The sequence below is a fragment of the Canis lupus genome, chromosome 14 (genome assembly GCF_048164855.1).
Source record: "Canis lupus baileyi chromosome 14, mCanLup2.hap1, whole genome shotgun sequence".
Lineage (NCBI taxonomy): Eukaryota > Metazoa > Chordata > Mammalia > Carnivora > Canidae > Canis > Canis lupus.
In genome coordinates, this window is record NC_132851.1 from 55,030,785 (window position 1) to 55,055,243 (window position 24,459).

At 35.0% G+C, this 24,459-nt stretch overlaps 1 protein-coding gene across 22 annotated transcripts in view; it reads left to right on the top strand.

Annotated features, from left to right (window-relative positions):
* Positions 1-24,459, top strand: part of ADGRL3 (adhesion G protein-coupled receptor L3) — an 856,207-nt gene that overhangs the window by 150,493 nt on the left and 681,255 nt on the right. For all 22 annotated transcript variants that reach the window (XM_072775204.1, XM_072775207.1, XM_072775212.1 and 19 more), the window contains exon 2: positions 24,152-24,222. The gene's annotated coding sequence lies outside the window, so the exon portion shown is untranslated. The remainder of the gene's footprint in view (positions 1-24,151; positions 24,223-24,459) is intronic.

The following is a 24,459-nucleotide window of genomic DNA, read 5'->3' on the forward strand; positions in this document are numbered from 1 at the left end:
ACCAGGACACCTTCTGAGGTTGTCAATAGCCTAGGATATATTTAATTATTTTAAAAGTTTATCCGTTTGACAGATATATATTGAGTGCTTCATATGTATGGGCCAAGTGCCGTAGAGAATGTTTCAGAAGGGGTTCATGTTGGAAGGAGGGAAACAAGTTCAAACACAATGCTGATATCAAGAACGGGAAAATTATTTGAGGTCCTGACATCCGTGGAGCATGAACCTATATGTGTAATATTTTCACTTAACACAATTATCATTGTCCTTTTAGGATTTTGAATTCTACACTAAAAGGTAATTATGTAGTGGAGAGTATAATTTTTATGAAAAGGTATGCTTCTTCCAAAATATTCTGTTGGAGGATTTTCTTTTTGCTTAGGCAAATCTGGGTCTTTTTAATAACCATTCTGTCAAAAGTGTAAAATTAAGAGCAGTGATGTAGTACTCTTTCTGTTATTCCTAATTGCTACTTTTGTACATTTGGGCACCTAATGATTTGAGTGATATGTTATGCATTGAAGAGTTTCAGTGCTCGCTATTCCCTGACTTGCAGCTTAACATGAAAGGGAAGGAACTGAGTCTCTCCATTAATTTGACCTCCAATTCAAAAATCCCAAGAGAGGAATATTTTAGGTTTAGCTGCTATAGCTTGGGGAGACAGGCCCTAACACTTCATGGAAGGAGAAGTTTGCTGCTGTTCTGGGGAGACAAAATGGTCCAGGTGGTTGAAGTTATCATTTAGTTGTGTGCTGTATTGAATAAGGAAGTAAAGTCCCTGTGTGTGTGTGTGTGTGTGTGTGTGTGTATTTGTTTATATATATGTGTATGTATATATATCTATATATATGATAGGTGTTTATGGTTATATACACATACATATAAAATATATCTACTCTGGCATTTTACACCATTTCTATTTTTAATGCATTTTAAGTTTATGAATTGTTTCCATTGGAAAACATGGTAAAAAGCCTATTTAGTTATTTAGATATTTGTATGCGTATGAATAAAATATGTGAAGTAGCCATTAGCATGTTCTCAGTTTTATCCTGAGAACTTAGCTTTTATCTTAATTGGAAGCCTTATCTTTCAAACCATTATCATAGAAATGTCTGTTTTATTTATCTATGCATTTTCTAATCAACTGTGTATAATTTTCTCAATTGTAACTTTGAGGACAAAAGAGAAGCAGCGTATTTTGTTTTCCCATACATCATGTTCATGTTTATATTTAGGATGTGATATCAAACTTGTAGAAAGATAACAGTCAAAGAAGGAGTTTAGTAGGAAACATTACTGGGTATAATTAGTGAGAGTTACACAATTTAAGTTATAGGTAGAAATGTCAAAGTGTTGATACTGATTTGAGATGTTGTAGTTGTATTGAAAGCAATGAAAACTTGGAAAATAATGAAAAGTATTTCTTTTTACTTTTAAATTTTATTTATTCATGAGAGACACACAGAGAGAGAGAGAGAGAGAGAGGCAGAGACACAGGCAGAGGGAGAAGCAGGCTCCACTCAGGGAGCTGGACTGTGGGACTCTATCCTGGGTCTCCAGGATCACCCCTGGGCTGAAGGCGTGGCCAACTGCTGGGCCACCGGGTTCTGATTAGATCCACAAAGAAGACTGAATAAAATGTGTGGTTCAAGAATGCTAATCAGTGGGTGTGACTGTGGTATATTGATAAACCAGCTGAAGCACAGATAAAAGAAGAGAGTAAAAGACAGGAGGTGGTGATGGTTTTGCTTAGTGACAGACATAGGTTACCTCTTAATCCTCTCAAACACTCTGTAATACAGATAATGACACATCCGCTTTTCATTAAGAAACAAACTGAGGTATAGAGAAGTGGCTTCCCTTAGATCTCACAACCAGTGATTGGAGGACCAGAGATGGAAAGCTTGGCAGTCTAGCTGCATTGTTCATGCTCCTAATCACTAAACTATGCTGCCTCTATCAAATAGTTTATTCCAAATACTTGGAAGTCAAGTATATTACATTACAATATAAAATGGACTTACAGGAACAAAATTATTTACAACAAAATTATATTAAGAGCAATACAAATACTTATAGGAGTTTAAGGAAGGGTTTATTTGAGAAGAAATTTTAATGCTTGAGGTTGTTTATTTGGGAAATGGAACACAATGGCATGTATTATATACTTCATATGAACTTTTCTATTACCCAGAGATGATAAGACTTTTTTTTTTATGCCGTAGTGACCCAAATAGAATCCAGACTTTGAACTCTGACTCAATAAGCTATTGTAAAATATATAAAATTTTCAAAATTATTAATCAGGAATGTGAATGATCTGCCCATTACCTCTGGGTTCAGAGAGGCCAGGACAGTGGGTTCTGAAGAAATTAGCATGATTTATTAGTACTTCCAGGTCTTATTCATTTCAATTTATCAGCATGACCTTGCTAAGACTCTTTAAAAAGCTTCTAGTGTTCACCTTGAGTCTCTGTTCTGCCTTGGTTTGAACATTGGTATAGTTTTATGGCTTCTTTTCTCCTTCCAGTTTATACTTACTGGAGCAGGTCAGTCAGTCTCTGGTTTCAGCTTTAACTTCAGTCATAGTCTGAACTGATCAGAAGATTTAAGGTCAGTGGCTCAGCATGATTTCTTCTTGGCCCTTTAATTTAAAAGTAGAAATATAAAGACTAGATTTATTTTATGAAAATAAGAGTAGGAAGGAGAAGTTTGCTGCTGTTCTGGGGAGACAAATATCAATTCTTTAATTGCCTAATGGATGATATTAGTTGAGACACAACTAAGGTTTGACATTCTCATTTTAAAATTTGGCAAAATGGCATCTGTTTACTGCTCAGAAATGTTGTAAGGGTCAAGTAAGATAAAATATTTTCATAGGTATAAACAGACTCCATGGCTGTGTGCATGATGTTATTATTCTTATAATTTTGATTGCTGTTAGCCTCTTCTAAAAACTCTTTCTCTCAGAGACAGGTATTTTACTCTCGAAATGTATATGTATATCCGTAGCCTCTCTTTTTAAATAATTTCTCAATCCTTAAATTATACTAATGCGCTATTCACGCCACAGAAATTGAAGTGGTTCCTGTTATGTGTAAGCACAGATACTGTACTTGGTTTAAAAGCATATCCTAAATTCTCAGGTGTAAGTACATATGAAAATAGGAAAAATTCCATTTCACCCATATTACTAAAATTGGAGATTTGAAAATTAAATTGGATATTTTTAATCTGTGGAGGGTCTGTGATTGAACCTTTTGTGGCCATGTCTGTTTAGACAAAATCTGCCTTGGCAGTCCCAGCAGACATTGACTCCACTCTCTCAACATCCATATGTATATGTAGTATGTAGTCGCTGACCATTTCACTTCCCAGCACAGCTATGCCAGCCTTCCTGTGGGAGTTATATATCAAGCAGAGAAGAAAAGAAATGGCAGTTTTTCAATAAATATTGGTTAGATGTATATACATATAATTAAGTCTATAATAAATGATTCAAGTATAGTCTTTTGGCTGCAGATACAACGCTCATGGTAATATTCAAGTTCCAGGGTGTAATCTTGAATCTATTTATCAATTTGGCTCCTTTTATTAATTTAAAATTTAGTAGCAATAGCAATTTTATTAATTAGTTTATTTGGTTCCTTTTATTAAGTTAAGATTTAGTAATAACAGTTTAACAATTTGTTACTTATTTGATCCATGTAAATGTATATATGTGGATACTATTTCTTTTTTTTTTTTTTTTAAGATGTTATTTATTTATTCATGAGAGACACACACAGAAAGAGAGAGAGAGAGAGAGGCAGAGACACAGGCAGAGGGAGAAGCAGGCTCCATGCAGGGAGCCCGACGTGGGCCTCGATCCCGGGTCTCCAGGATCATGCCCTGGGCTGAAGGCAGCGCTAAACCGCTGAGCCACCTGGGCTGCCCTGGGCTGTGGATGCTATTTCTATAGGAAAACTTAAACACTGGTATCTTACATATAGAATGTGATATTTATGACCAGTATAGGGGAAATTACGTAAATTTGACCACAACTTTGTTCTTTTAGTCATGATAAGTTCCTTTTCTGTTTTCTAAAAATTTAAGAATATAAAAGCTATTGCCCCCTCTCAGATTACTTACCTACTAGGATTCTCATTGGTGTCTAGTTAAGGTTATAGATTTCTGCGTTCCAAAATAATGATGTTAGAAGATGGTGCATTTAAGCCTTAAGAAATACGTTACATAAAATTCTTTTCCGAACACTCCAGCTATTTCAAATGCACCATCGTTTGGTACTTCATTAGTGAAATGGAACATTGTTTCTGTTAATGCAGTAAAAATGATTCCACATATTAAGAGGAAGCATCCAAGATTATTTTTCCTTAAAGAGGAAAAAAATAGTTATGTAACTAATGACCATCTACAATGGCTTTTTTTATTTCCATAATACTGATCATAGTTTTTATTTCATTTTGTAAACATTTTGTAATACTCTAGTGAAGCAAACACAATTCATTCCATGGGAAATTCGACAAGGTCATTATATTAAATAGCTTCTTCAGTTTTTGCTTCTTAATTTTCTCTGCTTGGTCTCATTTTAAATTAAAAACAAACATTAAAATTTTCCCTGCAGTTTCTCTTCATAAACAAAACTTCTTGCAAATACATTTTATTATTTATCATGAGCAGAAAAAGATAAGGGTAAAAAAATAACCAGTTTAAATACCCATGTCTGCCAAGTTCTCCCCAGAAAAGGTTGGTTTTTTTCTGTTTGACCCTACCAGTTGAGACATCAGGTAATTTTTTCCTCAGTGAACACTTTTAGGCTCTCACCTTTACTCCCTGGTATTTGACAATGTAGTGTAGGGAAACAGTTTACTGACAAAATACAGTGTTTCATATTTTTTTTCTAGTAAAATATTGTTCAGATTATATGTGCAAAGATGATTGAATTAGTCAATCAAGTGACATTAATTTTAAATCCTGTCATAAATTCAGTTCATTATCCATTGGCATTAGCAAATTTTTTTTTAAGATTTTATTTATTTATTCATGAGAGACACACACAGAGAGAGGCAGAGACACAGGCAGAGGGAGAAGCAGGTTCCACGCAGGGAGCCTGATATGGGACTCGATCCAGGGACTCCAGGATCATACCCTGGGCGAAAGGCAGGGGCTAAACCGCCAAGCCACCCAGGGATCCCGCATTAGCACATTTTAGTATATGTGCTGCCGAAGCGAGCACCGCATTAGCACATTTTAAAGCTTATTTTATCATATCGATGTGGGAAAAGTAATGATCCATAGCCTTCTTTTATTAAATGATTGCATTTTCTGATTTTACAATAGAAATGTTCTAAATTAAATTGCTTATTAAAGATCACTATGTATATTCGTTTGCATATGAGGTTCATTAAAACATCGTGGAGTAAGACTTTTTTAAGGGTATGAATTGCAGTATAATTAGAATTAAATAATGCAGTAGAATTTTTTGCTATATTGAATGATACCATAATGTGGCATGCTGGTATTTTTCCATTATTGTATAAATATGTATCTATTAAGGAATACAGAAAAGAGGAAAATAAGAACTTTTTACTTAACGTCATCACCAAATTTTTAAAATATTTAACATATTTCATTTTATTTACTCTTTTTATATTATTTAAAAACAATTTATATATATATATCTACTTCAATTCCTTTCTTTTACATTGTGTTATAAGTATTTTTAAGGCTGTTTGACTTTTTATGTTGGGAATGGTTTCTTTTAGACATCAAAAACCACAGTTTTTGGTAGCTATTTAACATTAATATCTAGGGAATCTCTTGATAAAAATATCTAAATATGACAATTTTGAATACATGAAAGTTATCTAAAACAATAAACACCTTGATCCGTTTGGGAAGATAGGCAAATATCAAGAAATCAAGTAGAAAAATATTCGATATATACAAATTAGAGCATTTCTATGAAAAAATACTGCTTTCACATAAGTGGGAAGCAATCATTTATATATGACCTATGAAGGAGAATATAGTATTGCCAGTGGTTAAAGTGCAGACCTTAGAACTGGGGTGATTAATTGTGGGCAATTTTCTCAGCTTCCGAATTCTCATAGAGGGTTATACATAGTATGCGGATGTAGGGTTCTGAGAGAAGTTTCCTCCTTCCCCCTCTTTTAACTATCAGGCTTTAATCCTGACCATCCTACCAAAGTTGTTCCTTCCAGTGGTCATGCTGTGAAATCAAGAGCTCAGTTCCTATTCTTCTCATCTTTACTTGATCTTACAGCAGCCTCTGATATTGAATGTCTCTCTTCCTTAAAGCTTTTTTGTTTTAGCTTTCTTTTGGACACCCCACTTTCCTAGATTTCTGTATTTTTCTGGTATCTCCCTTCATTTTCTTCAGTAGTTTCTATCATCTCCAATCTTGGAGATGCCTGGAACTCCATCTTTGCTGCTTTTCTGTTTTCTACCTATATTCTTTCTTGGTGGTACCTTCTTATTTGGCATTAAATAGTATCTAAATGCTGATTATTCCCAAATTTTCATCTCTAGCCCAAACATTTACATCATCTTCAGGCTCACGTATGTAGCCACTTTCTTGAACATCTCCCCTAGGTTTTTAAATAGGTACCTCCAAACTAATATGGCCAAAGCTAATCTTCTCTCCCCCTCACATTCCTAAAATGTTTCCTGAAGCTTTTACAGCTTCAAAAATGGCAGTACCCTTCGAGTTGCCAGTGTAGAAAACTTTGACTTCTTCCTCTCCCACACCTCCTATACAATTCACAAGCAAATCCTCTTGGTTTTGCCTTACAGACTCTGAAGATTCCACCACTTCTCACTGCTTACTCTGCCACCATCTTGCAACTAAAATGTGTCCTCATTCACCTGGATTATTATCTTGTCTTCCTAACTGGTCCACCTGGCCCCTATAATCTGTTCCTAACCCTGCAACTAGAGTCATCATTTTAGAATATGTCATAAATTTTACTCTGCCCAAGATTCTCCAGTGGCTTTCTATCGCATATAGTAAAAGACAGTATGAATGATAGCCTACAAAATTGTACCAAAATAAGGATTTAGCCCCTTGTTAGCTATCCAATCCCTTCAATCATTTATTTCCTTTCTCTACTGTAGCCTATTAGCCTCCTTGCTGGTGTTTAAAATCCTTTTCACCTCTTACCTGAGGGCCTTGCCCTCTTCTGGAATGTTCTTGCTAGAGATATCCATATAGCTTGCTACCTCAGTTCTTTCAGGTTTTTCAGCTGTCACCTTCCCAGTGAAAGATTCTTTTGTTACACTATCTAAAAACTTTAAATCCTTACACATTTGTTATCACTGCATACTGGGAAACATACTGTATGTTTTACTTAGCATGTTTTGTTATCTAAGCCCCTGAAAGTTAGGAATATTTGTTTTGTTCATTGCTTTATTCCCACTACCTAGCACATAGGAGAAGCTCAATACATTTGTTGAATTAATTAAATATTTATTGAATGAATGAATTTTAAATCACTTAGTGCATATTTGGCTTTTAGTATTCACTATTATACTGTTATTATATAACAGTATAAAATATACTTATCTTTAAAAATAAAGATATCTTTAAAAATCACCTACTTGTACCCTCCTATCAGTGGAGAGAGGCATAAAGGGGAGGATGTTTCTTTCAGTCTTTCCATAAAATGTCTGAGAAGTAGGACACAATAGAGATGCCTGAGAGGGATGCCAGAAAGAAATAGTCTATGCCCAAGGTGGACTTGGGAGCTTGGTAGTTTCATGTTGTGATTTTAAAGATTATAGATACTTCTAAGACAACTTTGAATGTAGTTTATAATACTTAAAAATGCTGTTTATTACAGCTACCTCTGTCTCCCATCTTAAGAGTGATCAGAATTATTAAAAAAGATGATATATGTCAAATTCCTAAAGAGACTGAGATTTGGGGCACCTGGGTGGCTCAGTGGTTGAGTGCTGATCCTGGGGTTCTGGGATCAAGTGCCACAACAGGCTCATTGTATGGAGCCTGCTTCTTCCTCTGCCTGTGTCTCTGCCTCTTTCTGTGTGTCTCTCATGAATAAATAAATAAAATCTTAAAAAAAGCCCTGAGATTAGTCAGCCTGTAGAAAGAAGGGAAAAGGTAAGCTTTAAGTATATGACAGAGGGCTTGGACCAAATAGTTTTTATAGCTACCAAAAACAGAACAAAAGAAATTAAGAAATGGTCCTTGGCCCGAAATGTAAAAGCTTCCTACAAGTTAAGAGTTGTTTTAAAAAAAAAAAGTTGATAAATATGAGAATGTGATATTAATAAAATCATCTTCCCATGGTATTTTTTTTAAAGAAAGCTTTTTTGGGGACGCCTGGGTGGCTCAATGGTTTGGCGCCTGCTTTCGTCCCAGGGTGTGATCCTGGAGATCTGGGATCGAGACCCACGTCGGGCTCCCTGCATGGAGCCTGCTTCTCTCTCTCTGCCTATCTCTCTGCCTGTGTCTCTGCTTCTCTCCCTGTATCTCTCATTAATAAATAAATATAATCTTTAAAAAAAGAAGAAAGCTTTTTTGTTGTGAAGGCTTTATAAACTAAACTCTAAAAGGGATTTGGATATTAGATGCCTAAAATTAGCTACTGGATGCAACGTATTTCAATGTACTTTTCTCTCTTACGGTTACAAATACTTAAGGCTAAAACCCTTCAGACATTTAATGAATATTTTTTGTTGTTGCATACTGAATACTGAGATATGGAACATTTTGGAGTATATGTTGACTTTCCTAGCTTTTCCCTAGAGGATGACAAAGTCATACAATAATAACAATAGTAGCTTCTAAGTTTGATGTTTAGTGAGCATGTGCCTGTATTATTTAGTTCTCCAAACAATACTGTGAGGTGCACACTTTTTATTATTTATGTTACCAGTGAAGAAACTGAGGCGCAGAGGCACTACAACCCACCAAAGGCCACAAAGCTAATCATCTAAGAATTTAATAAGGAGACCCTGGCTATGAGCCCTCTTCTGTTCTTTCCAGTAGGCAGTAAGATATTGTGTGCTGTGCAGGGTATGGAGAGCACAGCTGCTTGGGTTGAAACCACACCAGCCTTATGACTTCCCGTGTCTTTTGAAATGTTTTCATTTCTTACATTTATGGAGTGGAGAAGCTCTATGACCTACATCATTTGTGACATGATTCACATATTGAAACAGTACCTAGCAAACAGCACAATCATTCAGTAAGTGTAAGGGGTCTGAGAAGAAGAGCTACATATTCTGAGAAGAGGGAAGGGAACTTTGTTTTGACTGGTTCCATGATTTTAAAAAGTTTTATTGAAGTATTTGTTTTTGGTTTGAGCCTTGAAATATAAGCAGCATTAAACCAGTTGAAGAAAGTAGAGAGCAACATAAAGTGGTTGAGAGCCTGAGCTTTGGGGTTAAACAGGGTTGATGTCTAGTCCAGGCCAGATCTTGAAATCAGGACAGTCATGATAGCTACTATCATGATGTTGCAAAAATGTGAAGTGTCTTCTGTATGTAGAAGGCTGGGCTTAGCACACAGTAAACCAGATATTTTTATTTTGAACTGACCTTTACTTTAGGACAGACACTTTGGGAGCAATGAACAGTGTGGTTGGCAGAAAGAGAAGACTGGATATATAGCAAACTATGGTAGATTTCTGAAAATTAAAAAGTAGAAAAAAAAGTTATAAATGTAACTGAGAATATCATAGGGTTTTTTGTTGTTGTTAGGGATAAGCATAAATTGTGAAACCTACATCATCCTATAAAATTAAAGAAAGATATCCAGAAACAATCCAAGGAGTTAGGCAGTTAACTGTGTGTGAGCTGAAGTAGAGAACTTCTGTGAATAAGGTTGTATTGTCTATGATGATACAAGTGTATATTTCTTTTTTTTAAAGATTTTATTTATTTATTCATGAAAGACACAGAGAGAGGCAGAGACACAAGCAGAGGGAGAAGCAGGCTCAATGCAGGAAGCCCGATGTGGGACTCAATCCTGGGTCTCCAGGATCATGCCCTAAGCTGATGGCAGCGCTAAACCACTGAGCCACCTGGGCTGCCCACAAGTGTATTATTTCAAAATATATATAATATAGAAGCATGGAAGATAAATCTGCATCTGAAGATTGATCTGATCTGGACTGCCTCTGATAAGGAAGCTTCTCTGTAAATCTATCTGACAGGTATTAACTCTGAGATCACTATACTCTCAAATTATTGAAAGAGTAAAATAGACCTCAGGAGGTTGAAAGACAGTGTTTGATTAGAGCAACAATGTATTATCTTATCTTACAGTTTTGTCACAATCTAGTCCTGGGGATAGAGCCCCAATTGGGCTCCCTGCTCCGTGGGGAGTCTGCTTTTCTTTCTCCCTCTGCCCCTCCCCCACCCTGCTTGCACCTGTCTCTCTCTCTTTTTTAAATTTTTTTTATTTTTTTGTCTCTTTTAAATAAATAAATAAAATCTTTAAAAAAAAAGCTGCGATATTTTTACAACTGAATTTTAAGTAATCTATCTAAATTTTATAACTAAATTTTATATTTACTCCAAAAGACTTGAATATTAAACTTCCTTGAAGTTATTTTAATGATGAGTGTACTACAAAATATCCTTATCAGAAGTGATTACATAATATTCATTTTGGTTTATTAATAAAAATTCACTGATACCTACCCTTAATTTTTTCAGGATTTCTGAGACAAAGGCTTCAATTAAAAAAAAAATGTATTGACTTAGAAACTAATAGTACTTAGCTATTTAGGATTTTTTTTTTTAATATTTGGAAAAAATTCATTCTTTGATTGCCAAGTATTCTGGTAGTGATACTCGTTTATCTCTTGAAGTGGCTAGAATTGTGAGCATATCGGTTATGATGCCCACTATGTGTGTCATTTATTTCTGTCCTTTGTGAATATTGTAGATACGTTTTTTCTTATGACTCTGCCATTCAGTAACTCTCTTGTGTTGAGAATGTCTTACATTTTTTGGGCCACAGATTCATCACTTGTTGAATGGTACTAATGTTATATAATTTATAACTTAAGATTTTCTTTAATTTTTAAAATTTTAAATTTACAACCAATTAATTAGCATAAAATGGATTATTCGTTTCAGAAGTAGAGGTCAGTGATTCATTACATCACATACCCTCCTTAATGTCCACCTTAAAAAAACATATGCATGTAAATTATCAACTGTAACACTAATGGCCTTTATAGGTTAAAAAAATTGTGCCTATTATGTTCTAAAGACAGGTCTTTGGGTTTCACAAGGATGACTTTTTAAAATCTTAATAACACTTTAAAATAGTTAATAGTTTTGATTTTATAAATGAGCAAATTGAGACACAAACACCTCAAGTTCATGCTGTTGTGTCAGAGGTAAAATTTGTAATTAGCATAGCCAGGCTTCATGGGTTATTTATGATTATTACATATCTATTTTATATGTTACTTGGATAATCTGTGATAAATTTAATTGGAGGAGTGCTCAAACCATTCAATAATGGCATATCCTGTCTTCCAAGAGTATTCATATGGTAAATGATGCATAAATGTGAAATAATGATTATGCAAGGCAAGATTATGTTCTGTTTGTTTTGCCGAAGAGCCTGGTGTGCATCTCTCCTGCTATCAGTTCTTTTTTTCTTAATAGTATTTTCTCATTTTTTTAAATATTTATTTACACAATTGTGTTTCCACAGGTCTTAAGTGTCTTAGGAAGCAGGACTTTATTTTTTATATCACACAGAATGTGTCTAGAGCATAGTAGATTTCAAATATATGTTGTAGGAGGAATGAATGAACAAATAAATGAGGCCATTGACATCAGAGAATGATGTTCTGAATTTGAGCGACTGTATCTATAAATAGGTTGGAGTTACAGGTGAGGACAGGGCTTTTTTTTTATTAGTATTTATTCATGATAGTCACACAGAGAGAGAGAGAGAGAGAGAGAGAGAGAGGCAGAGACATAGGCAGAGGGAGAAGCAGGCTCCATGCACCGGGAGCCCGACGTGGGATTCGATCCCGGGTCTCCAGGATCGCGCCCTGGGCCAAAGGCAGGTGCTAAACTGCTGCGCCACCCAGGGATCCCAGGACAGGGCTTTTGAGAGATCGCCAAAATTCAGTTAATGGTAAAGTCAGTGTAATGTGACTTGACTGTTCTTTTCAACAGTAACCGTATCTTAACGTCATCATTAAGTTTTGAATAGGTGTGTTGTGTGTGATATTATAATAGATGTAAAAAAAGAATAATCCTGCTCCTGTGTACTTAAAACTGTTCTAGCAATTACAACAAATCTTACTTTACCCTTAGATTGAATTTCTGGAGGGAACATTAAGCAGTAGGACAATCTCTAAATGACTCCCCTATACCCATGCTTATCTGATAAAGGGATTGGAAGATGAGATGGGTATTTTTGGCTAATATTATTATGCTCAAGCCATGAAACAATGGTTTTGACATTTTGACTGTGATGCAGATGCTACTACTTCCCAGGCATCTTCCTAACCAATGTAGGTTGCTCTGAACAGAAACAAAAACAAAACGGAAGAACAAAAGAGTCAGGTCGTAATACTGAGTTTACTTGACTGTTTGACTTCGGAGATCACAATGCCAAAACAAATCTTTAATACCATCTGCCACTGACCAGTATAACTGACTTTTCTAAACTGTAAAATCTAATTTGCTTTAGCTCTGCAGAGATGCTGAAGGACCATTCCTTTGGGAAATGGACAGGCATACAGGAGACTCTTAGAAAACTCAGGCTACTTGATGTTCAAGATGATCTGAACTAAAATATCTAAAAAATAAAAAAACCCTATCCATATATTGGAGGCAGGGAAAGTGTACCCTCCTTGGTGCCATCGTTGCTGTACATTTTCAGGTGGTCCAGGAGTACTTTAGAGTTGCTGTTGCAGGTCAGGGACTTTTAACTTTTGGATCAACAGAAGTTTTGAGGTGATGCTTCATGGCAGTAAATCGAAAGGTGCTTCTGTTTCAAAACTAAAGGCAGTTCAAAGAACACAAGCTCTGCAGCCCAGTATTTTCCTGCCTAAAATGGATAGAGCTGTGGAACGCAAGTTGGTGTCCTTTGAAGTGGCAAATACTAACCAAAAAACGAATTTTCCTTATCTTCTGTCTTTCTCTCAACTAACAGAAAAAAAAAGAGTATTTCTGTTTTGCATAGTTAGAATTCTATATAATGCTTGCAGCATTTTCACTACACAATGAATGTAGGTTGATGAGAATAACGATGAAAGGAGGAAAGATGTTATTTATAGGGCTTATTAGAACAACAGTCATCTTAATCTTCTTTTGAAACTGATTATAATCTAATTTTCTTTATTTTTTTAAATTTTATTTTAAATTCCAGTATAGTTAACATACAGGGTTATATTAGTTTCAGGTGTATAATATAAGGATTCAGCAATTCCATTCATCACCTCGTGCTCATTAGGACATGTGCGCTCCTTAATCCCCATCACCTGTTCCATTCATCCATTTCAGACTCCCCTCTGGTAACCATCAGTCTGTTCTCAAGAGTCTGTTTCTTGGTTTCTCTCTCTCTCTCTCTCTCTCTCTCCTCTTTGTTCTTAATTCTTTTGTGAAGCTCATTCACTTTCTCAATAAAGTAGACTACTTATTAGATAGATAACTAAGTTGAACTAGGGCTCACAATTAACAATTTGATAATAGCGACTTCATGATATGCTAGCTACCCTGAAAATAAGGTAGTAGTTTGGTGGGAAAATTAAGACATTTTATTTTTTAAGAAGAAACAATGGTGGTTTGGTTGCTTTATTTAAAAACAACTCTTTTTTTTTTTTTTTGTATATGTATAGAGCCAAAGGTTCTAGATTTCTATAAAGCCACAATTTTATGGAACGTTTAAGTGGCAATAATTAGATTTGTTTTACCATGAGTTGCATAAACATCAGTGTCTATTGACACACTGTAACGGCACAAGTGGCATGCAGCCTGACATGCTGCTGTCTGTGCTGAGTTTTAATAGTGCATCTGTATCATTTTTCCCAGTGGAAAATAACAGGATGTTGCCTTGTAATTTTTTTTTACTACCGTATAATAAAATATAGCCATAATAAATAGCATCTAAACAAATAAAGCAGATTTGGACTCAATCCATTTTGCCTTCATCACTTAGTATGGCTCAGGCTTTTAAGTAGTTGGGTATCCTAAATTGGCTTAATTGGATCAAGTTGCATTTTACTTTCTTTGCCTGCAGTGAAGTAGAGAAAGGTTTTATTTTTATTTGCTATTTAATATTTAGGTAATATTTTCAGTATATTTGCCTTTGTACTCCATTGTGCTATTAACACAGTTTGTCCAGATTGTAATCTAAATTGTGCTTTTGATTAAGTTAGTTGACCTCTTAAGCTTACTGCTGTTGTGTTGTTATTGTTGCTATTATTATTCTTATCCTTAATGTTGATAATTAAATATTTTCAAACCAAGAGTGCTGTACATTATTAAGAATTTGCACAATTGCTGTGAGTGTTTTGGGAGCTGGAATAGTGTTTAATTGAGTTTTGTGGTTCTTAGCTAGCCCAGCTCCAGGTATACTGTGGCTTTCTTTGTTGGATTGACTGTTGAATAAAAATGGCTGTTGCAGGTCAGGGACTTTTATTTTTATTATTTTATTTTTATTATTTATTTTATTGTTTATTTATTATTTATTTTATTATTTACTTATTATATTATTTATTATATTATTTATTTTTATTATTATTATATTATTTTATTTTTTATTTTACATGAAATCTAAATATATACAAATGTATTTTTTTCATCCATTCTATCAAATAAAGGTTAAAGGTGAAATGTGGAATTTAAAAACTGTTGTTTATTTGTAGGGAATTTGCCAAGCATTAGAAGAAAAAAATCGATTTTGAGGGCTGGAAAATTATTTCAGCAACGTTTTTAAACCTCTTTTCTGCCACTATCCCAGAAATCTCTTACCCTTCTTTGGTCTTGGTTTTTGACCATGAAAACCATAGCATTCTATTCTTATAATAGGTATATAATCACATAACAGAAGATTAATGTGTGACTGTGTTTTACATAAAACATGGTCAATTAGTTTTAAATACCATTTTACAGGAATAAGAAACAAAGTTTAATTTATAGTGATATATAAAGTTATATTTGTGTATTTTATCCTATACAAATTTGAAATATTCATTTCATTTTTAATAAAGATTTATGTATGTATGTATGTATTTATTTATTCATGAGAGACGCAGAGACATAGGCAGAGGGAGAAGCAGGCTCCTTGCTGGGAGCCTGATGTGGGACTCTATGCTAGGACCCCAGGATCACTCCCTGAGCCAAATGGAAAGCTCAACCACTGAGCCACCCAAGTGTCCCGAGAAATTAACTTTATTTGATAAGTGGAAAAGTAGCAAAATGGAAACATTTTCTATTTTACTATTAATATTTCCTTTATATCTTCTGCATGTGTACTTCAAAGTAAATTGGTTATATTCAGTAACAATGTAAACTGAATTCAGTACCAGATAAATTTAAAAAATCTTAGTATTTTAATTCATTAAAGATTTTATTTATTTTAGAGAGAGAGAGGGAGAGAGTAGTGAGAGTGGGGGAGGGGAGGAGGCAGAGGGAGGGAGGAGAATCCCAGGCTGATTTATGCTGAGTGTGGAGCCTCACCTGGGGCTCCATCCCATGACCCTGATATCATGATTTGATCTAAAACCAAGACTCTGACACTCAGCCAGTTGAGCCACCCAGGTGCCCCAACATTTATTATTTTTAAAAGGCCTATGAAAAAAATGCTCCTCCTACCCCTCCAAAAAAGAGACCACTAATTTAAAAAAATTCTAATGAATAAAGTTTGGAAGGAGTGACATGGATTTCCCCCCTCATGGGTATGTGATCTTCAAATGACTTAAAATAGATATTTATATTCCTATCTTTATATGTATATAGTATATATAAATAAAATAAATATACTTAAAAGTAATGTCATCCAAAGGGGTGGGTAAAATGCACACAAACATGCACATTTCCTTTTTGCTTTATCAAGGCTGTTAACTTTTAATTATCTATAATACCCGTACATTTGACCTTCTTGATCTATGATTTGTTTGAATTGTACCTGAGTAAAAGTTCAGTTATATAGTCTTGCTTGGGTGGCGGGTTCTTTGGGAACAGAAGAATTTCTGAAAAATCGAGGCAAACATCCACCTATTAAAGTGGCAAAACTCCAGATGTTTGACAGTTTGTATAAAAACTCTTTCCGCCGTTCACTCCAAGTAGTTTTCTGTTTTCCTCAGTGCTTTAGGTATTTGTGGTGGTTGTTGGTCTGTCTCTATGATGTGTCTGCTTCTGATTTCTTGCCATCAGAATACGGGAGAGCATAAAACCTAAGTCTTGATTGAAGGCCTCTCTGTGAGTCAAGTTCATTGGGTTTTAATGCAGTGTGAGATTTTTTTTTCTTTTTTCTTTTAAATATATTTCCTGATTTAGGACTGTATGTTAAATTGGTCTGATTTCCAGATGGTGGAGTCTGAGATAAGGTACCTATTACTGTGTAATGTAAAGCATACCATTTTAAAGATTTTGGTATTGAAGATTTTCTGCGTGAAATCATACACAAAGTCGGGAAATAAAGCTTCATGTAATGAACTACAGGCGATGTAAGAATGGGGCAGAAAAAAAGAGGAGAAAGCAGAGTAGCAGTGCAGTGGAAATCTGATATTTGATATGTAAGCTAATCCCTTTTAGTTCTCCAGCTAGATTTTTTTTTTTTCACTCTCTCAGCAGCATTTCTTTACTTCCTTCTTTCTGCTTTTTGATCCCACACTCTGCCCCCTGGACAGTTGGAAAGTCCCCAAAGGACTTTGGCAGGGGTCATTTCTCAGAAGCTTTTTAAACTTTGGTTAGAATACATTTATTGATTTTTTTTTTTTTAAATGACCAGAAGAATAAGGATTTTTGGAAGGAGCTTATCTGAGATTCAGCGTCTGGCTTGGCAATCCAAAACTCTTTTAAGCCTTTGAGAACACTTCAGTAGACATCCCGTTCTCATCCTTCGTAAGATTCAGGATTCTGGCGTACTGGATTTTCCTTGGAATTGATATCAGCCGACAATTTGGCCTCATAGACATGGAGATAAAAATCATTTTTCTAGAACTGACAGTCAGAAATGACATAAATACATAAAAATCCAATCGTGAGTCTGTAGAAAATATTTGGTAGTATCCACTGGCACAATAACTTCTTCTTCGGCTATTTTTAATATATATATAATAGCTTGAGATTAAACTGCTTTATTTGATTAGATTACCAAGAAGGGAAAATACTTCTTTTTTTTTTTAATGTGAACTAAAAACTTGATATTTAAGGAGAGTAATTTATTTATTTATTTATTTATTTATTTATTTATTTATTTATTATAGTCACAGAGAGAGAGAGAGAGAGAGAGAGGCAGAGACATAGGCAGAGGGAGAAGCAGGCTCCATGCACTGGGAGCCCGACGTGGGATTCGATCCCGGGTCTCCAGGATCACGCCCTGGGCCAAAGGCAGGCGCCAAACTGCTGCACCACCCAGGGATCCCGAGAGTAATTTTTTTTTTAAGGAGAGTAATGTTTAAAGGAAAACATCTTTTCAGCTTAACAATAACCCACAACCCTTGGACCAATTAAAATAAGATCTTTTCATATATCAAACTTTCAGGGGATCCTTGGGTGGCTTAGTGGTTTAGTGCCTGGCTTTGGCCCAGCACGTGATCCTGGAGACCTGGGATCGAGTCCTGCATCAGGCTTCTGGCATAGAGCCTGCTTCTCCCTCTGACTGTGCCTCTGCTCCCCCCCCCTCCCCCTTGGCTATCATGAATAAATAAATAAAATCTTAAAAAAGAACATATATCAAACTTCCGTTTCTAGGCATTTTTAAAGTTCGTCATTTAAATTTTGAAAATGAAATAAAACACAACAAGATATAAGTAATGGCATGGATTTCAGTGTGTTCTACTATAAATGATTATTCAAAGGCATAGAATGTAAGCATATTTTATTATAAATGAAAATAGCTTGGTAACTCCCATTATTACATAATTTGGAAACTATAATTAGGATGCAAATATGTTATGTGGAATTAGTTATAAACGGGTACTTTTGAGGGGTAAAATCCCAGATTAAATTGGATGATTGCTTTTTATATTGATATCTTGAAAGCTGTTTCTCAAGCACCAAAAGAAAAGAACTCACATCACTGAGGAAATAATATTCCTGGAAACCCACCATGTCTTCTTAGGGTTCGAGCAGCAGACTTTATAGCCCTTACGCAAGAATAAGCTAGAGCATCAGTTGATTCAGTCCAAGACCCACTTGGAGTCTTGGAGAAAGAGGTGTTTGCGTTAGTTTTGGACACCTGGGAGCGACGATTGTCCTTGCCTTTTAGTACCTTTATTTTATCTTTATTGTCCTTGCTGAAGGAGTACAGCAGAAACAAATCCCTGGAAGAATTATCATTCAAGTGTACTCCCTTAACCAAATACCTGCTGGGATGAGAGTTGGGGGGTGATGTATGCCTTGGGCTTCTGATGAACTGATTGATTAACATTGCCATTTCTGTGAGGGAAGAAACAATCTCTGTATAATTGAACTGCAAATGAAAGAAAATAAGTAAAAGTCCTGTGGAATCTTTTATTTTGATTTTAACAAATAAAAACTCTTCCGTATAAGGTCAGGGTCTTTGTATATACTGCTCTAATGCTTGATGTTACCCAGTGGCTGGGTGTATAGTAGACACTAATTAAGAGCTCTTCTTTTCCCTTCCCTTTGCTTTCCCCATCCTGTCTTACCCACTTAATCCTGTCCTGTCTAATATATTCTCTGCTATCTTTTGTACTCCTCTGTATGCAAACAGGCAGACTGTCACCCTAATAATTTTTCCCTTCTCTTCCATTCATGATTTCTTTTGATCTTCATCTAAATAAAATGTAAAAGGTTCAGTCTTCTATAAGTGAAATTGTTATGTATAATATATTAACTACATTTGTGTTTTGGATTATCTCCAGTCCTTTTTAAAATATATTTTATTTATTTATTCATGAGAGTCACACAGAGAGAAACACACACACACAGGCAGAGGGAGAAGCAGGCTCCATGCAGAGAGCCTGATGTGGGACTTGATTCCGGGTCTCCAGAATCATGCCCTGGACTGAAGGCAGCGCTAAGCCGCTGAGCCACCTGGGCTGCTCTTCAGTCCTTTTCCCCAAGTAATAAACTCTGAGTTACCTATGCAGTGTATATTTTTAATATCACTTATAGATCTGTTGGCTGGTACCAAAAATATCAATTATATTTTTTCAGTGGGAAGGCTGGTTATGAGCAATTTATTCTAATTATCATGTTAAAGATGAAGAGATTAAGGACTAGAAAAGGTAATTGATTTTTAATAACAGAATAAGTAGTGGGGTTTTCATTTTACAGTTGATCTGGTCACACATTCTTTCCTTTCATTCTTTCTTTTTTGTTTAGTTTGCTCTTCTTTTCTTTTTTCTGAGATGTTTAAAGCTATAAATTTACTTTTAAGCACTGCTTTAGCTGCATTCCATTAAATTATGATATGCTCTAGTTTAGTTTTGCTCAGTTGAAAAATATTTTCTAATTTATCTTATGATTTGATACATGAGATATTTATGGGTTTTTTAAAAAAAATTCCAAATATTAAAATAAGACTCCTCACTGAGCAGGGAGCCCAATGTGGGACTTGACTCCAAGACCCTGGGGTCATGACCCAAGCTGAAGGCAGATGCTTAACCAACTGAAACACCTAGGTGCCTGATTCAAACTCTTTTAAATTGGTTAAGATTTATTTTATAACCTAAGAGTCCAGCTGAAGTTTGGGAGGAGAGAGAGTAGAATTTCCGGGCAAAAACACTACAGGATTCCCACTGTGCTTATCAAAAGTAGAGGGGTTTTTCTGGCATAAACACTTATTGCATGACAGTTTCCATAGTCCTGAAACCATTGTTTTTGTCGTTTTTATCCAGTTTTACATTGATATAAAATTGCTTCCAAGATACCATCCTTTATAAAATAGCTTACATTCTTGGGGGCTGAAAATGATCACATATGGACGTTTGTCACATTGAGGACTAAACTTTGTACTCTTGATTTGAAATGCACCAGAAGTTTACAGACCTGTTTGTGCTTAAAGTGTTGAGTTTAATTTCATTAGAGAATGAAACTTTAGCATAATATTAGCATGGTATTCAGATGAGTGTAGAGAACTGCACAGAACAGGTCTTGTTGCATTAACAAGCCACTCTTTTCTGGAATAATCTGTCTGAGGAGCCGATCAGCAGCCCATGCTGGTGGAGTAGTGTCAAAAAGATGTTCGTACTAGAAAATAATGTATTCATCTTATAAAGGGTCTTGAAAAGCCAGACCCTGTGGAAAACAGCAGAGTGTTTGTGGATTAATGAGCAGAAATCATCGTGGGGAAAATGAGGTCTCAGATTATTTTGGCAGGGTAGATATGAGTGGGGATAAAGTGGTACTATAAAGATAATAAGGCACTATTTTTGCACCTTGCAGTTTCCAAATATGGGGGCCAATGGTGACAACCTGTAGTGGGAGGGAACAAAGTAAGTGTAAAATGCCTTGGGATCTTGCCTTAGCACTGTCATCTGATAACCACGAAAATTTTTATTGGTTGTACCTTTCTAACCGGTAAAATTATTGGAAATAGAGATGAAAAACAAATTTAAACAGTTTACTGAGAAAATAATTAGTGGTACATGATAATGGTTATTGATAGGGGATGAAAAGTAGAAGATATCTGGAGATAACTGGTAGATTGAGAAACTGAGACACATTGGAACAACGATTTGAACATCATGATAAAGAGCATCGGATGATCTAGTTGAAGATGTGGAAGTAGAATGTCATAAATTCAGTTAATGTGTCTATTTACTGAGTTTTGACTCATACTTTTTTTCTTTAAAGATTTTATTTCTTTATTCATGAGAGACAGACAGAGAGGGAGAGAGAGAAAGGCAGAGACACAGGCAGAGGGAGAATCAGGCTCCCTGTGGAGAGCCCGATGCGTGACTTGATCCCAGGACCACGGGATCATTCCCTGAGCCAAAGGCAGACGCACAACTGCTGAGCCACCCAGGCATTCCTGACTCATTTTTTTCTTATTTAATTTCCAAATAATTGGAAATGATAGGTAGGAAGGCTATATGCTTCTATTTACAGATAATAAATTTGTGGCACCTAATATTTAACTCTTTAGTTCTAAAAATGATTATTTAAGGACTCTCATAGACAAAAAAAAATTACCTTAAGAATAGTTCTGTAATTCACTGTATTTATAAATAATCTCAGTTCTCTCTGATATTTAAAGAGAAAACATTACTGTCATCTTAGACTGCAAACTATCTTTTAATTTAAATACTTGATGAATGGATGGTGGATGTTGCTATACTTTTTAAACTTTGCTATCTTGGGATTAGAAAATTTGTTTTGAACATATTTTTATTATGTATTCCCCTTTTTTTGTTGAATGAAATCTTTCCATTTTATTTTCCATTTTCGCTGTCTTTTATACATGATTTTTTGCAAGTTTTCTAAAGGATTATTTTTTAAATTTTTAATTAATGCAATCTAGTATTCAAAAATTTCCATCTGATTTGGAAAGCGTAGAGTAAATTGCAATAAGCTCTAGTGAGTTTCTTTTTATGTCACTTTTGAATGGTGCTGAAAGTTTGAAAATATAAATACACCAAGTTTTCTATCTTTTCTGAGTGCTTTCCTTTGAAGTAGTCAAATTGTTCGAATAATTATTCTAGTGGCTCCTTTTAAAAATCCTGTTTAGATCAAGTTTACTAATTGAAAAAGAAATTCAGGCTAACATTTTATGCTGATAAGACAGTATCATTTGATATCATGTCTTTTCCTCTCTTCTGTTTGGTATTCAGTTCTCTTTAGCTATGTACTTCCCCTTTTCGTTTTCTGTGATTTACCTCTGACCTGGTCTACTCCCTATAGGAAGCTGTGACCCTGTGTCAGCTTGTTCTTCTTTCTGATTTGTCTACTAATTTTTAAGTGCCTGAAGCATTGAAACACTCAATAGCCAAACTGTAGATTGGAGATTCTCTGATCTTCTGAACAAAGAAAAAATGGACCTATCAAGATAGCTACACAAACAAACTCAAAGACACATATAATGGTGCATTTTTTTTCTTGGTCTTGATTTTTGTGAGGCCTCAATTTATGTTGTGGATTTTTCTGTCTGTGGTGGAGTTGTTTTGGTCCTCTTCTGGAGAACTTTGTGGAAGAAGTCAGGTTTGGATTTCAGAATTTATTTCCTACATGGGAGAAACAAAATCTAAAGGGTGAGGGTATTTCTATGTGAGCCTGTGCTACCATTACTTGTGATTGTTCAGACGTGTAAACTATTTGTAAGACTGGAGAGGCTTATTCTTCAAAAATCAGGAAATAATACCTTATTTGTATAGCCAAGAAATTGGTTTATACCTTATTTGTATAGCCAAGAAATTGCTCTCAGTTGCCTGTTCAAATAGTCAAGCGTGCCATTTCAAATAAGGAATGGATTGCTCTTGTGATACAAAACCTCACTAATTGGCCAAATATGGGTGGGTACACACTATGAAAAATATACTTTAAAATCCTCAAACCATAATGCTTTATTAGTGAATATTTTTACATTAATTTGTTTTCATATATATCTGATGGTAATCAATATTGCTTCTATAAAGGGGAGCTTAATTTTAATTTTATGCTAATGAGTTTCTGCATATATCTAATTCGTTTGAGACAAGATGATAGAATAGATAATACATTTTGTCATTGTTTTGGCACATACACGATTACTTACCATTTTACCAATAGCGTATTACTATTACTAGCATAATAAATATTAAGTATCATAATGAACTGTTGCAGCTGATGCTCATATAAAGCACTTACATGGACTCACCAGAAAGTTCAAAACTTGATATGACCAGTGCAGAACCATTAGAAAAGTTGAAATCCTAAAGAAAAATCTTTGAAGGACAGTACCTTTTTTTTTTTTTTCCAGTTTTGGTAAAATGTCTGGCATGTTGATATTAAGTATTCTTTTACTTCTGTACTTATTCCTTTCTATTATTTTTAAAATCTGTTTTTGTGTAAATCATTGTAGTTACAATGTAATCACAATCCCAAATCTCTGTATTTGTATATATGATTAAGTGGCAAGATCTATAATAAGGTGTTTTTCATTTTTTTTCCCCCCATAGCAGTTCTAATGGAAAAAGTGATTAAATACATCCCACGACTTATTAGACATGTCTCTTGCAGGAGTGCCTGGTGGCACAGTCAGTTAAGTGTTTGACTCTTGATTTTGGCTCAGGTCATAAGAGCCTGGGACCAGCCCCATATCCAGCTCCTGTCTCAGCAGGGAGTCTGCTTGAGATTTTTCTCCCTCACCTCTGCCCCTCCTCGTGCTAGTGCATATGCTGTCTCTCTCTCCAAAATAAGTATATAAATCTTTAAAAAAATACATATCAAAGAAGATGCAAGTTTTTAAAATAAGTTCTGTGAGTTCTAAGAAATTTTCTAGTTTCTTGGAAAGAACACTTTTTTTTTCGTTTAAAGATTTCTTTATTTATTTGAGAGAGGGAGTGCAGGAGCTGGAAGGGCAGAGCCGAGGGAACAATCTGAAGCACACTCCCCACTGAGCATGGAGCGTGCTCTGGGACTGGATCCCAGGACTCTAAGATCCTGACCTGCGCTGAAATCAAGAGTCAATCCCTTAACCGAATGAGCCATCCAGGTGCTCCTTGCATCTTCTTTTAGTAATTAGGAAAATATTAAAATTCCCATATCTATCAGACTCATTAATTATTCCCAGTGAATGATACAGTAAAATAGATAGTTGGAAGATGTTTCACTGGTAAATTGAAATCAATTTGTTATACCATGGTCATACCCAAAGCACTGTGGGAAGAAATACACTTGATCAGTAATAAGAAATACACAGTATATTCTAATAGTCCTAAAAATATAATCATAAAATAAAATATTATTTTTTCTCATCATCTAATTTTTTTTTTGTTTTTTTTTTTTACAGAAATGTTTAAATGTTCAGTAAATCGGAGAAAAGAACATGGACTCTTAGCAACTGAAGAGCATTAAATTAAGGTAACTATTAGTTAATTTTTCCAGTTTTGTAATTGTTTGCAATTTCAAAGTGTATTTAATGTTTATATTCAAGTTTGTATATGTTTTTATGAGGATCATATTGAAAATTGTTCACTGAGTTCCTTAAATGGATTTTGCATATTTTTGGAAGATAAAATTTGTCCACAAGAAAGGTAAATTTTGTTTTTCAAAAAATATACAAAATTCCACTTAAGGAATTATTCTCCAGCTAGATGA